The sequence below is a fragment of the Macaca nemestrina genome, chromosome 20 (genome assembly GCF_043159975.1).
Source record: "Macaca nemestrina isolate mMacNem1 chromosome 20, mMacNem.hap1, whole genome shotgun sequence".
NCBI classification, from domain to species: domain Eukaryota; kingdom Metazoa; phylum Chordata; class Mammalia; order Primates; family Cercopithecidae; genus Macaca; species Macaca nemestrina.
Window position 1 is genome coordinate 62,614,198 of NC_092144.1, and position 15,611 is coordinate 62,629,808.

General features: G+C 46.6%; 1 protein-coding gene and 1 long non-coding RNA gene across 3 annotated transcripts in view; one reads left to right on the forward strand and one right to left on the reverse strand.

The window, feature by feature from the left end:
- The window catches only part of LOC105497034 (zinc finger protein 83), a 75,315-nt gene extending 66,192 nt beyond the window's left edge, over window positions 1–9,123 (reverse strand). Inside the window, exon 1 of the mRNA XM_071086094.1 lies at window positions 9,091–9,123. The gene's annotated coding sequence lies outside the window, so the exon portion shown is untranslated. The remainder of the gene's footprint in view (window positions 1–9,090) is intronic.
- LOC139360183 (uncharacterized) lies at window positions 308–15,060 on the forward strand. Of its 2 annotated transcripts, none has more exons than XR_011617392.1 (4): window positions 308–489; window positions 1,183–1,258; window positions 1,919–2,091; window positions 14,665–15,060. It is a non-coding gene; the product is annotated as an uncharacterized lncRNA (long non-coding RNA). The 2 variants fall into 2 exon arrangements; XR_011617391.1 differs by lacking the exon at window positions 14,665–15,060 and adding an exon at window positions 7,719–7,852 and having other exon boundaries at window positions 309–489.
- Window positions 15,061–15,611: the final 551 nt, after the last annotated feature.

The following is a 15,611-nucleotide window of genomic DNA, read 5'->3' on the forward strand; positions in this document are numbered from 1 at the left end:
ATGAGTCCCATCCTATGATAATAGCAATCTTTGACAGAACAGCATAAAAGATGTATTTGCAGAATGCCTGAGAACCCCAATGTAAAGTCAGGGTTGAGCTCCACTCAGAGGGCGCCAGCCCAGCACAGCCCCACCTTCTGGCTCTGCTCTCCCCTTGGGGACTTGTTCCCACCAGGATCCAGTGAACAGCGAAGGAGCAAAAAGAATCACACAGAACAGGCAACATGGACCAGAGGTGGGGGTGAAGGTGGGGCTGCCATGTCAAATGGGGGGTTGGGGAGATCACAAAGGTTTCCATAGAGAAAGTGATGTCAGAACAAAGACTTAGGGAAGAAAGGCCGCTTGTCACTTGCAGCTGATGGGACAGAGAATCCTAGGCAGAGGGACAGCACAGGTGAAGGCCCTGAGACAGGAGCAACCTCAGCCCCAGAAAAAGGAAAGAGGCCTGCGTGGCTGGAGCAGAGGGAGCCAGGAAGACGCATGCAGGAGGTGAGGTCAGAGGGGTCCTGGGAGCACAGATCCATAGGGATGAGGTCTTGAAATATTTTTCTCCCACACTTCAAAAGAATTTTGGAAATGATGTATTTTCTCACTCCTTTCATGTATACATGCAACTTTCTCTTTACGTTATAAATTACAACATTTACAAATAACGGAATTCATTTCCCATATTAAAAATACATGCTGTCAAGTTTGGCTAAGTCCCTGGAAGTACACAGTCACCCTCATCTGAGATGTACAGGACTGCAGGGGAATGTGTTTGGGGGTTTAGGAAATCACCTACGGAAATGTGAATGTGGAGACGCCTGTTTGATGTCCCAGCAGAGAGCTGAGGAGACAACGGGACACAGGATTGTAGAGCTCAGGGGAGAGGGCCTGCAGGGGACATGGAGTTGTGTAGGTGGGTTAAAGTTGTGAAATGACATGGTATAGAAGGGCAGTGGGTGTGGACAGAGACAAGGAGAGGTTCAAGATGATTTGAGTCTAATTCCCTGTTTTTTCCATTCTGGTACTTGTGTTTTTTACATTTTTGGAGAACAGTAATTTATTTAAAATTCATATTACACCTGAGCATTACCCTGTCCTATAGAAAAAGCCACAAACTATTTGGTCAATAATTTCAGGGGCCAGTGTCACTCTGACTGAGCTTTTCTGGTCTTATTTGTCACCCGTATATTACAGGTGCAGTCACTGAGGTTCAGAGCAGGAGACATTTCACCAAGTTATCCTGAGAAGCTCTGAGTTGAGTGGCAAGGAGGTGTGGCTCATTCCCATGTGATGGCCTGGAAGGGTTAACAGACTGGCATTGGTTTTTTTCTCTAGGAATTTGCAGGATGGGCTGGGTGTGGTGACTCACCCCTGTAATCCCAGCACTTTGGGAGGCTGACATGGGTAGATCATATGAGCCCAGGAGTTTGAGACCAACCTGGGCAACACAGTGAAACCCTGTCTCTAAGAAAAGTACAAAAAATAGCCAGGTATGGTGGTGTGCATCTGTGGTCCCAGCTATTTGGGAGGCTGACTGGGGTGAATCTTTGGCCTCCCAAGTAACTGGGATTACAGGGGTGAGCCACCACGCCCAGTCCAACATTTACATTATAGCATCTTGACTTGACCCTCGGCTCCTCAGCTGCCTTGTGACTGTGTGTGTGTGAGACTGTGTGTGTGTGTGCGTGTGTGTGTGTGTGCTCACGTGCTGTGACAGGCAAGGAAAAGCCAGTAGAGAGTCATCGCCACTGGCCTGGCAGGAGGAGGTGGCCCGCAGGTTGCGGTTCACTGTGCTGTTTGCACTCTGATCCTTGGAAGAATCTTTCCTGAAGTCATGGAGCCTCCAGCTCCTCCAGAACAGAACTAGTTGTGTAGGGGTGTGTCCTTCATGCCCTTCAGCACCCTGATCTTCTCCCCACTCTTCCTGAAGGGAACCCAGGACCCTGCCTCTGAGCACATCACCTGCTGGTGGCAAAGCCCCTGCCCATAATGGCCAAACTGGGCCCTGGTGATGCGCAGAGCACGGAAGACTCGGGAGCTGGAGTGAGGCGGTGACACAGACGGCAAAAATGGGAATGCCTCGGGATTGGCTGAGGACACAAGGTCTGGTCTGTAGGGCTTTTCTGACCTCAGTGAGGCCTTCTCCTCTTATTTTGACTGAAATAAATAGCCACAGGAAGTTCAGATCAATTAGAGTGGAAATTTCCAGATGAAATGTGGGACCATCCTCACATTTGCCCCAGCCCCTCAGTCTTCCCTGAGGATGCCTCAGCCTCTAAACCACAACCCTAGAGTAGATGCTGCAGTTGTCCTGTGGCCAAGATGGGAAATGTGTATCCTTCAAGTAAGGGAGACCCAACACACAAAGTAATCCACGCAGAAGGGTGTTTCTGGGCGGGCACAGTGACTCCCGTCTGTAATCCCAGCACACTGGGAGACCAAGGCAGGTGGATCACCTGAGGTCATGAGTTTGAGATTATCTAGGCAAATATGGTGAAACCCCATCTCTACTAAAAATACAAAAATTGCGCTGGGTGCAGGGGCTCATGCCTGTAATCCTAGCACTCTGGGAGGCTGAGGCTGGTGGATCACTTGAGGTCAGGAGTTCGAGACCAGCCTGGCCAACATCGTGAAACCACGTCTCTACTAAAAACATAAAAAGTAGCCTGGCTTGGTGGGCATCTGAAATCCTAGCTACTCGGGAGTCTGAGGCAGGAGAATTGCTTGAACTCGGGTGGTGGAGGTTGTAGCGAGCCAAGATCACACCACTACACTCCAGCCTGGGTGACAGAGTAAGACTCAGAAATAAAATATAATAAAATACAAATACAAATACAAAAATTAACCGGGTGTGGTGGCACACACCTGTAATCCCAGTTACTTGGGAGGCTGAGGCACAAGGATCGCTTGAAGCTGGGAGACAGAGGTTGCAGTGAGCCAAGATCACGAGACTGCACTCACAGTTTGGACAATAAAGTGAGAGTCTGTCTTAAAAAAAAAAAAAAGCACTTCTGATATGATTCATGCAGAGATAATAAAACCTGGGTAACGTGATAGAGACTGATGGGCAGAGGGAACTTCAGAAGGTGGTGGGAGGGCATGGGAGACAGCTCTGAGCCTAGACCTGAAGGAGGAGAAAGGGACAATGCGGTGATCATTTAGGGACATAGGGTAAGAGCAGGGACAATGACCTGAGACAGAAAAGGTTTTGGTGTTTGAGGAAATTAAAAAAACTGTGACTGGGGCAGACGGAGTCGGGAGAGGAGGGCAAGCTCCCAGGAGGAGGCTGGACACTGGCAGGGGCCCTGGACACAGGGCTGTGGAGCCACAGTGAGGAGTTGGGCTTTTGTCCTGGGGAACACGGGAAGCCAGTGGAGGGTTCCCTGCCAGAGACTGACACGACCTGCTTTAGATTTCACTGTGATATCCTCATACAGAGAAAGGCCCCGAAGATGGTCTCTGTGTCTGAGTCTACACTTCTGTTTCTTCCATTCTTCTGCTTTTCTTCATTTTTAGAGTACTGCATCCCATTTAAAATTCTAGTTACAACTGGGCACTCCCCTCTCCCAGATGAAAAGCCACGCCCAGGCACACACTCTATTTTGCCAATCATTTCAGGGGTCAGCGTCGCTCGGGTTGAGCTTTTCTGGTCTAGCCCCTCATCGCCAAGTTGCAGGGAGGCTCACTGGGGCTCAGAGCAGGGACATATTCACCAAGTTATCCTGAGAAGGTCTGAGATGAGTGAGAAGGTGTGTCTGAATTCTTACATGGGGCCTGGAAGGACTAACGGGAAGGGTTGGTCTTTATCACCCCTATCCTTGAAAATTAGAGAAGCATCTTTCACATGCCTGGGCTAAAGAAACTTCTTTTACAAGGTTCTGATGCCATTAATTCCTGACATTTAATTCTTCCTTTAAAAAAATCACAGTAACGGCCGGGCGCGGTGGCTCACGCCTGTAATCCCAGCACTTTGGGAGGCCGAGGCGGGTGGATCACGAGGTCAGGAGATCGAGACCATCCTGGCTAACATGGTGAAACCCCGTCTCTACTAAAAATACAAAAAACTAGCCGGGCGTGGTGGTGGGTGCCTGTAGTCCCAGCTACTCGGAGGCTGAGGCGGGAGAATGGTGTAAACCCGGGAGGTGGAGCTTGCAGTGAGCCGAGATCACGCCCCTGCACTCCAGCCTGGGTGACACAGCGAGACTCCGTCTCAAAAAATAAATAAATAAAAAAAAATCACAGTAACATCCATAAAATGCAGAAGTGTGAACATATAGCTATTGACCTTGAAAACAGTGAAAGAAGGTCAGCTGTAGAACTAAGACATAAGCAAATTGTTTTAATCAAGAATATGTGGGTGATCAGGCACGGTGGCTCACGCCTGTAATCCCAGCATTTTGGGAGGTCGAGGTGGGTGGATCGCCTGAGGTCAGGATTTTGACACCAGCCTGGTAAACATGGTGAAACCTCGTTTCTACTAAAAATACAAAAAATGAGCCAGGCATGGTGGCAGTCAACTGTAATCCCAGCTGCTCGGGAGGCTGAAGCAGGAGAATCACTTGAACCCCGGAGGCAAAAGTTGCAGCAAGCTGAGATGGCAGCATCGCACTTCCAGCCTGGGGAACAAGAGTGAAACTGTCCAAAAAAAAAATACAGGAGTGCTTCTGGAACAGCATTCCATGCCAATCTGACCCATCTGTCAACATTTGTCCAAATGCACTAGATGGCCTTGAGGGAAACATGTACTTAATAGCTTACAACTCAAGATTTTAACAATGACATAAGGAAAGAAAACTGAAAAATAGACTAACTGGTTAAACTACATTTTCATGTTAAGGTAAGAGGTCCCCGACGTCTTTACCGGGTACACACTGAAACAATCAAAACTTCTGTATGAAGTACCAAAGGTTTCCAATAAATAATAAAATCTAGAAAGCATGCAGACCTCGATCTGAACCAGATGCAACTAATTTCAAACCGAAACTATTTTTAAATTGTTTTTTTAAAAAAAAGCTAACAAACTCTGAGGTCAATGGGAACATAACTGAAATATACACATGTACAGAAAGGAATGATGTGAGTTGGTTATAGGATGCCACAAAGGCATCTTTCAGAAGTGATTATGTATTAAAAAGATATTCTTTTTTTTTTTTTTTTGAGACGGAGTCTCGCTCTGTTGCCCAGGCTGGAGTGCAGTGGCGCGATCTCAGCTCACTGCAAGCTCCGCCTCCCGGGTTCACGCCATTCTCCTGCCTCAGCCTCCCGAGTAGCTGGGACTACAGGCGCCCACAACCGCGCCCGGCTAATTTTTTGTATTTTTAGTAGAGACGGAGTTTCACCGTGGTCTCGATCTCCTGACCTTGTGATCCGCCCGCCTCAGCCTCCCAAAGTGCTGGGATTACAGGCGTGAGCCACCGCGCCCGGCCAAAAGATATTCTTAAAACTAAGATTTTTCTCACACTCCAACTGCAAAAATATCTATATATTTAAAAAATGAGGAACTAGAAAGAAAAACAAAAGGAAATCTATGACACCATGAGAACAAAAGCACTTTTGATGTCCCTTTTGTTTTTTATTTTATTTTTTTGTCTGTTTTTCTGAGATGGAGCCTCACTCTGCCGCCCAGGCTGCAGTGCAGTGGCATGATTTCAGCTCACTACAACCTCTACCTCCCAGTTTCAAGCGATTCTGTACCTCATCCTCCCGAGCAGCTGGAACTATAGGTGCATGCTACCATGCTAAGTTTTGTATTTTTCATAGACATGGGATTTCACCATGTTGGCCAGGCTGCTCTTGAACTCCTGACCTTAGGTGATTCCCTCACCTCAGTCTCCCAAAGTGCTGGGATTACAGGCATGAGATACCACACCTGGCTTTGATGTCCATTTTAGAATGTACTATGGGTTGGGTGCAGTGGCTCACACCTGTAATCCCAGCACTTTGGGAGGCAGAGGTGATCAGATCACCTGAGGTCAGGAGTTTGAGACCAGCCTGTCTAACATAGAGAAACCCTGTCTCTACTAAAAATACAAAATTGGCCCGGGGTGATGGCGCATGCCTGTAATCCCAGTTACTCAGGAGGCTAAGGCAGGAGTATCGCTTGAACCCAGGAAGCAGAGGTTGCAGTAAGCTGAGATCGCAACATTGCCCTCCAGCCTGAGCAACAGGAGTAAAACTCCAACTCAAAAAAAAAAAAAAAAAAAATACTATGTAGGCCAGGCACGGTGCCTCAACCCTGTAATCCCAGTACTTTGGGAGGCCAAAGCAGGAGGATCCTTTGAGCCCAGGATTTTGAGACCAGCCTGGGAAACATAGTGAAATTCCATTTTTTGTTTGTTTGTTTGTTTTTTTAAATACAAAACTAGCCGGGCTTGGTGGCTAATGCCTGTGGTCCCAACTACTCAGGAGGCTGAGGTAGGAGGATTGCTTGACCCCAGGAGGCCAAGGCTGTAGTTAGAGGAGATCATGCCACTGCACTCTAGCCTGGGTGATAGAGCCAGACCCTGTCTCAAAATATTAATTAATTAAAAGTATTTTGTAATAATAGAAAGTGATTTTTGTCCTACTTCACTGCCCCACGTCCTACCCCACCCTGGGAAAAGGGAAGAGAGTGACTCACAACTCAGTAAGTCGCTGCCCTCTGGCTGAATAGGGATTCCAAGTGGAAGCTCAGCTCTGATGCCAAGATTTACAGAATGTACATGTCTTACAGATAGAAGTTTTAAAATTCTCAATCTCATTTTTATAATTTAAACAAGTTTTAAGTTCTTAGATTATATACACAGAAGTCAGCATGTCACAACTAATCATATACAATAAACTCACCTACTCATCTGATCCCAAAGTCCCCCCGCCACTTCTTTTCTTTTGAGACAGGGTCTCACTCTGTTGATCAGGCTGCAGTGCAGTGGCATGATTTTGGCTCACTGCAGCCTGGACCTCCTGAGCTCGTGATTCTCCTCCCTCAGTCTCCAGAGTAGTTGGGATTACAGGTGTGCACCATCATGCCCAATTAAGTTTTTTTTTTGGCAGTGATAAGGGTCTCACTATGTTGTCCAGGCTGGTCTAGAACTCCTGGACTCAAGCAATCCCCCTGCCTCAGTCTTCTAAAGTTCTGGGATTACAGGCATGAACCACCGCACCCAGCCTCTCTTTCTTCATTACTTTGCTTCCTTCCCTAATTCTGTACATATCTCTCATTCTCCCCTTCTCTCTCTAGCTCCTGTTTTATTTTTCCCCAGGATTCTGCTCTTCATTTTGTACCCCTCTCCTCTCCTGCTGTTTATCGCCTTCTTCCCTCTATTCCTTCTCTTCCACCTCTTCTGCTCCATCCTTGCAACTTATTTAACGTCTTGTTGCTCTTTTCCCCAATCTTTTGATCATCTTGTATCTCCATATGAGATAGAAATTTAAATATAATAAGTACTGCATTTATTCACTCCAATAAAAGTAAAAGCGAAGGCCCATAATATGGCAAGGCAAGGGTTAAAAATAAAAAGAAAAGAATAAGTTTTCCTCTGCAAGCTCAGGTTAAGGACGGTTACAGGATAACACTGTCCGAATAACCAAGTCTAAACGAATGGGCTCCAGACACCCCCACATTCCAGAGCAAGGTTGAAGAAAAAAAAAGAGTGAAAAATTATTTTACTGTTACTCTTTTTCCAGGCTTCTTAACCATTATGATGTTTTACAAATGTATTTAGCCAGTTCTTGTTTTTCTTTTGATGCAGCTGCAAGGTCACTGGCTATGCAAGATCACAAGATATGCTATCAATTACATGGCCTGTCACTGTATAATTCATTGCTTTTGTAAGGCCACTTGTAAAAACTCCACTCTGTCTTTGTTCAATACTCAGCTTTTTGGATATGAATCCACTGAGCCGGTGTGCACCTAAAATAAACAATTCTGTTTCTCTCATATTGGTCTCTCCATTCTTCACTTTACCGCAACACATATATTTCCACCTCTTTTCCCATCTCTGTGCCTCCTCTGCTCTCCCTGTTACATTCCCTCTTCCCTGTTATACCCTCATCCCCACTCTCTAGAACTCCAGATCCCCAGGTGTCCTCCCTGCTGTGGTTCTCCCTCTGTTCTTTTTGCCACCAGCACCACTCTGCTCTGTCTGCCCTGGCTCCAAATCCCTCCTCCTCTCCCTCACTCTGATGAGCCTCCCTCTTTGCTGCCCCTCTCCCTATCTTGCTGTCCTTCATCTCTCTGTACATCTAGCTTTGCTCTACATTTCTCCAGTTGCTTTTCTCCTCCTGCTTTCTTATCTTTTTTATTTTCACTTTTGCTGTCTCTTCGCAAATCCCTCACCATCCTCTACTTTGCCATCTGTTATGGGTCTTTCACATTCTGCTTTTCTGTCTCAGGTTTTCTACTGCTCTCTCAGTCCCTCTCTCTGTCTCCTGATCCCTTTGGCCCACACAATCGCAGGAGGGTTTGGAGTAAGACACCTGCATCCTGGAGGAGCGCATTTTCCAGGAGCTGGAACTGAGCAGGCAAGAACACCCCGTGTCACAGGACAGGCCCCGGGCAGCTCCCCAACGCGGGTTCAGGAGAAGCGGTGACTGCGGAGGAGAGACCTGGGGAACAGCAGGGCCCGGCACGAGGAGGGAGGTTGGGGGGGACGGTGCCTGACAAGGGTGGGATCTGCAGGATCCCAGGACAAGACAGAGGACGCAGCCTCCCCGGGACGGGGGCCGCGGCGCTGTGCTTCAGGGGCCGACAAGGGCAAGGTTGGGAGGCGTCCAAGGCGGGAATCCACGTCGCGGGTGAGGACTTTAAAAAGCGCGGGGCGGGAGGAGTCTGAAAATGGTTTTGAGCAAAACAAACAAACACACACAAAACAAACAAACAAAAAAAACTACCCGATAGAAAATGTATACATTGCCCTACAGCAGAAAGACTGTGGAGGGGACCAGCCTCAGGGCGACTTTAGACCCAAAAGGAAGTGACTTCCGGACTCTCACGGGGATGTCTCAATTTGCTCTGGGTGAAGATGGGCGAGAATTTCCAGATCTATGGGGACCCTAGGTCCCAGGGACAGAAGCGCTGAGGACCTGGGAAACGCAGACTTAATACAAAACAGCGAAACTCACCGCCGCGGTGTGACCGTCACTCCACGCGATCCGCTTCCAGGTTTGCGAGAATCTGCCCGCGCAGGACAGAAACCAGGCCTGGGCGGGACCCGCGAGGTGGTGGGCGGGGCCTGGGCGAGGTAGGGGCGGGGCGCGAAGCAGAGAGACTTTGCAGTTTAGAACCTGCAGAGGGCAGAGCCGTGACCGGACCTATGTGTCTCACATCCTGGCTCCCAGCGCCTCTGTGTTTGGGGTTTTGGAGGCGAGAGCGGCCAGGAAGTCTGAGGCATGATTCAAAAGCCCTGGAATTGTCTGGAACGGGGATGCAAACTAGAATGTGAAATGCAAAGCCCTGCCTGGGCAGAATGCACGACTTCATGCTGATGGCCCACAGAACAGAATAGACATCCTCTTCCTTTCTATTCTCCATTCATACGGTAGGGAGGGTCGGTCCTGTACTCAGCTTCAGAGTCTTCCCTAGAGCCACCGTCTGGGGTGCGGGACGGAGTGCTCAGGCCAGGGAGGAGTGAGGTCACCACCTGCTGGTTAAACACAGCATGGGTGCGGGCGCGAAGGCAGGAGCCTGAGGTCCCAGCTACTCAGGAAGTAGCGACAGGAGGATCGCTGAGCCCTGGGGTCCAGGCCAGCCTGGGCGACAAAGTAACACCACCTCCCGCAGGGCCCCCTTCCTTGTCTCCCTCTCTCTCCCTGTCTCTCTCTCTTTTTAAACTTTTTTAAATAAAATTTTTGATGGTGTGACATAAGGATCCAACATTATTCTATTCCGTGTGGATATCGTTATTTGTCCCAGCACATTTGTGGACGAAATCTATTACTTTTCTTTCTCACGTTTTTCCTTTCTTTTTCTTTGAGAGGGAGTCTCCCTCTGTCGCCCAGGCTGGAGTGAAGTGGCGTGATCTCTGCTCACTGCAACCTCTGCCTCCCAGGTTGAAGCGATTCTCCTGCCTCAGCCTCCAGAGTATTACAGTATTACTGGTATTAGAGGCGCGCGCAACCATGCCCATCTAATTTTTGTATTTTTGATAGAGGAGGGCTTTCACCATGTTGGTCAGGCTGGTCTCAAACTCCGAACTTCAAGTAATCCACCTGCTTTGGCCTCCCAAAGCGCTGGGATTACAGGCATGGGCTACTTTGCCTGGCCTAAGGAATACTCTACTATTTAAACGTTGAGAAAATACAATTGAAAACAACAACAACAAAAATCTTCCCCCAAATGAGTAATTATCTCCACAACAACAGAGAAAGAAATAAAAACCATTTTATTAATAAAGAAACCTTAGACTCAAATGTGATGGGGAAATAGAGGCCAACGGCTATAAGGTTGAAAAGAGAGAAACTTCACTGTTCTGTACAACCCATTAAGTACACGTTTTCAAGATGAACAGTAATCAGTCTTCAGATAAGAGGACTTGACAACACCCTTGGGTCACACGTACTTCTTCCTGGCTTTACTTGGTAATGGAGGTGACCATCCGTGTCAGCTAAATAGCTTCATCATGAGGGAGGGGGGAAAACACTAATCCATGTCTTTTTGGCAAGTGTGAGTTTTACAACATGGCGACAGGTGCCCTCTCTGGTGAGGCTCCTAGAATCCAACAGAAACTGATGTCAGAGGTAAATAATAAAATTTAGAATACACTATTAAGTGCAAAGGTTATTTGAACACAAAGCTTGGAAATAGCCACCTGGAAACATCAACTTCAAATGAATGGCATCAGCATTCCTAAGCAGAGACGTTAAGATTTCACACACAGGGAAAGACAGAGAAGCTTTAGCAGAATTACCACATTTTCCATTCAAGACCAGTGCATAGGTTGCAGCAACTTGGTTCCGGATTGATACACTTCAAGGAAGGTTACTTTATCACTCCATAAGAAGGGACAATGATGCCAAAAGATCTTATCTCTGGGGCTGCTTAGTCTTCCTGATTATTTACAGAAGAACTCCTCCTTTTTTTTATTGTTTGTTTGCTGTTGCTGTTGTTTTTTCAGACAGCGTCTAGCTCTATCACCCAGGCTGGAGTGTACTGGTGCTATGTCGGCTCACTGCAACCTCCACCTCCTGGGTTCAAGCAGTTCTCCTGCCTCAGTCAGACAGGTAGCTGGATTACAGGCCAGCATGATCACACCTGGCTAATTGTTTTCTATTTTTAGTAGAGACGGGGTTTCAGCATGTTGGGCTTCTCCATTAATGCTCTCCTGCATACTTCAAATCACATCCACACACACTTAAATTAACTTCAGTTCAGAGATTATAAGCAAAAACTTAGAGAGGACACATCCACAGGCTGAGGTGGGAGGATTGCTTGAGCCTGGAGAGCAGAGGTTGAAGTGACCCAAGATTGCACCATTGCACTCCAGCCTGGGGCACACAGTCAGACCCCGTCACCCCCACCCACCAAAAAGTTGGAAATGCATTGAAATAAGAGACAGCTTCAAGAAACTATAAAAGTAATGCATGAAGAAAATGAGAAGGTCAACCAACATAGAGAAATTATGAAGAACTACACAGAAACTCTCGGGCTAAAAATACAGTAACTAAATGGAAAAACTCAATACATGGGATCCAAATCAGAATTCATTATGTAAATTAAAAATTAGTGAAGAGGCGACGGCTGAGGTGGCTCACACCAGGACTTTGGGAGGCCAAGGTGGGTGGACCACTTGAGGTCAGGAGTGCGGAGACCAGCCTGGCCAATGTGGTGAAACCTTGTTTCTACTAAAAATGCAAAGATTAACCAGGTGTGGAGGTGGCCTCCTGTAGTCCTAGCTACTCTAGAGGCTGAGACAGGAGAAGCACTTGAACATGGGAGGCAGAGGTTGCAGTGAGTCAAGATCACTCTACTGCACTCCAGCCTGAGCCACAAAGCAAGACTGTCTCAAAAAAATAAAAATAAAAATAAAAATAATAGGCTAGGCCTGGTGGCTCATGCCTGTAATCCCAGCACTTTGGGAAGCCTAAGCAGGGAGATCACCTGAGGTTGGGGGTTTGAGACCAGCCTGACCAACATGGTGAAACCCCATCTCTACTAAAAATACAAAATTAGTCGGGCATGGTGATGCATGCCTGTAATCCCAGCTACTGCAGAGGCTGAGGCAGGAGAATCACTTGAATCCCGGAGGCTGAGGTTGCAGTGAGCTGAGATCACACCATTGCACTCCAGCCTGAGCATCAAGAGTGAAACTCCACCTCAAAAAAAAAAAAAAAAAAAAAAAAAAAAAAAAAAAAAAATTAGTGAAGAGGAAAAGAAACAACAACAACAAAAAAAAAGAAAAATGAAGGGAGTCTAAACAAACTGACTGAACAACATCAAGGACAACATCCTGGTTGGGCATGGTGGCTCACGCCAGTAATCCCAGCACTTTGAAAGGCCAAGGCAGACGGATCACGAGGTCAGGAGTTCAAGACCAGCCTGAACAATATAGTGAAACCCCATCTCTATTAAAAATACAAAACTTAGCAGAGCATGGTGGTGCGCACTTGCAGTCCTAGCTACTCTGGAGATTGAGGCCAGAGAATCGCTTGAACCTGAAGAGGCAGAAGTTGCAATGAGCTGAGATCGCACCATTGCACTCCAGCCTGGGGAGCAACAGCGAGACTTCGTCTGGAAAAAAAAAAATAATTAAAATAATAATAATAAATTAAATTAAATGTAAAAGGACAACATCCTACACGTTATAAACATCCCAGGCTGGGCATGGTGACTCACACCTGTAATCCCAGCATTTTGGGAGGCCAAGGTTGGGGGATCACCAGAGGTCAGGAGTTCAAGTCTGGCCTCGCTAACATGGTGAAATTCCATCTCTACTAAAAATATAACAGTTAGCCTGGTGTGCTGGTGGGAACCTGTAATCTCAGCTACTTGGAAGGCTGAGGTGAAAGAACTGCTTGAACCCAGGAGGCGCAGGCTGTAATGAGCCAAGACTGCACCACTGAACTCCAGCCTGGGCAACAGAGCAAGACTCCATCTCAAGAAAAACTACCAGAAGTCCCAGAAGACAGTGAGAGGAAGAAAGGAGCAGAAAATCCTGTTGGAAGAAATAATGGCCAAAAATATCTAATTTCAGAAGGCAAAAGAAACAAATTCAACACTTTAAGAATCTCCAACTAGAGGCCAGGCACAGTGACTCATGCCTGTAATCCCAGTACTTTGGGAGGTCGAAGTGGGTGGAAAGAAAATGGAATAACAGGCTACTTGAACTAAATATTGATGTTAGCATAAAGAAAAAAGGTCCTAGGGCCAGTCGTAGTAAGTCACACCTGAAATCTCAGCACTTTGGGAGGCCGAGGCGGGCGGATCACCTAAGGTCGGGAGTTTGAGACCAGCCTGACCAACATGGAGAAACCCCGACTCTACTAAAAATACAAAATTAGCTGGGCATGGTGGTGCATGCCTGTAATCCCAACTACTGGGGAGGCTGAGGCAGGAAAGCCACTTGAACCAAGGAGGCAGAAGTTGCAGTGAGCTTTGATCGCACCATTGCACTCCAGCCCAGGCAACAAGAGTAAAAAAAATAATAATAAAATAAAAAAATTGGCCTTTAATATCTGTATCAAGTACACATTGAAACAGCCTAAAATTGGGCACGGTGACTCACACCTGTAATCCCAGCACTTTGGGAGGCTGAGGGGGGTGGATCTCGAGGTCAGGAGATAGAGACCATCCTGGCTAACATGGTGAAACCCCGTCTCTACTAAAAAAAGAAATTCCAAAAAATTAGCCAGGCGTGGTGGTAGGTGCCTGTAGTCCCAGCTACTCAGGAGGCTGAGGCAGGAGAATGGTGTGAAGCCGGGAGGCAGAGCTTGCAGTCAGCCAAGATCACATCACTGCACTCCAGCCTGAGTGACAGAGTGAGACTACATCTAAAAAAAAAAAAACCTGGAATAATTTATCAGGTACTAGAAAATGTTTCCAATATATATTATACAGACTAGAAAGCTTGCAGTCCTCAATGTAAACTGAACACAATAAATTTCATAGAGAAACAATTTTAAAATGGTTAAAAATATACACATCTAATGAAAGGTGGGGTCAAAGAAAATAATTTTGAACAAATATCATAGTTGGAAAGCAATGATGTGAGCTCATAAGATTCTATCAAAGCTTATTTGAGAAGTAGTTATTTATTTTACTTTGTTGAGATGGAGTCTCACTCTGTCCCCCAGACTGGAGTGCAGTGGCACGATCTCAGCTTACTGCAACCTCCACCTCCCGGGTTCAAGCAATTCTCCTGCCTCAGCATCCTCAGTAGCTGGGATTATAGGCGCCCACCACCACACCCAACTAATTTCTGTATTTTAGTCGAGATCGTGTTTCACCGTGTTGGTCAGGCTCGTCTCGAACTGTTGCTGTTACATGGGGACTGAAAGGAGGAGGACGAATGCAGGAACGAAGACAAAGAGAGAAGGATCTGTTTGCAAGAAAGGGTCAGGGGACTTCTTGCTTATAGAGAACAAGGGCTCTGAGCTTCTATAGCCTTTTGAATTTATTGGGTAAACAGGGAGGAAGGGGTAACTGTTGGTCAACTATTTGATTTAACACAGGCCTACATAATTGTTTTCTTGGTTCTACAGGCTCCAGATGCTCCTGTAGATAACTTCAAGGAACACAGTGCCTGGGATGTGACTGCCTTCAGCATTCCTTCTGGTGGCAGATGCAGTTGTCAAATTGCCAGCATCCTGCTTTCATGAGAACAGTTTCCTGTTTCCCCATATAGCCCCCAGTGGTACACTGAGTTGGTCTCAACCCTCATTCCTTCAGCCTCCAACATCTCCCCATTTATGTTTTTGCATTAATTGAATAAAGGAATTCCAGGCTGTGCAGTTTTCAATTGCCGGTTGGTGGCCCACCCGATCTTACAGACTATAAACAGAAAACAGAGACATAATATTATTCCTATAAGTATAAAAAGGACCTTAAGCTGATGTTTAACATAGGTTCAAGGATTGATACTTTCTAAATCCTGCAGGAATTCTGTCCAAGCTTCTAAAGAGGGCTGAAACTCGAGTCTGCTTACTCAAGTCAAGAATTTTACTTTGCAATTCATTGATGTCAAAAGTAACATTGGATGTAAAAGCCCTCGAAAATGAGCCTTTACAAGGTCTTATGGATATTCACTTTGGTTATATTCCAAATTGTCTACACAAATGCAAGTATGCTTAAAATGACAGTGTAATTTCTGCTGCAACTGTAAACTCTGTATTTGTTACCTTCACCACAAAACAGTAGTCTTTAACACTGTCACCTTGGTTTGTAATTCAGTATTAATTTGATTTTGAAGCATCCATGCCTGGTAAGCTGTGTGCATCCAATTTTCCATATATCGGGCTTTTTGTTTTTTTTTTTTTTTTTTTTTTTTTGAGACGGAGTCTCGCTCTGTAGCCCAGGCTGGAGTGCAGTGGCCGGATCTCAGCTCACTGCAAGCTCCGCCTCCCGGGTTTACGCCATTCTCCGGCCTCAGCCTCCCGAGTAGCTGGGACTACAGGCACCCGCCACCTCGCCCGGCTAGTTTTTTTTTTTT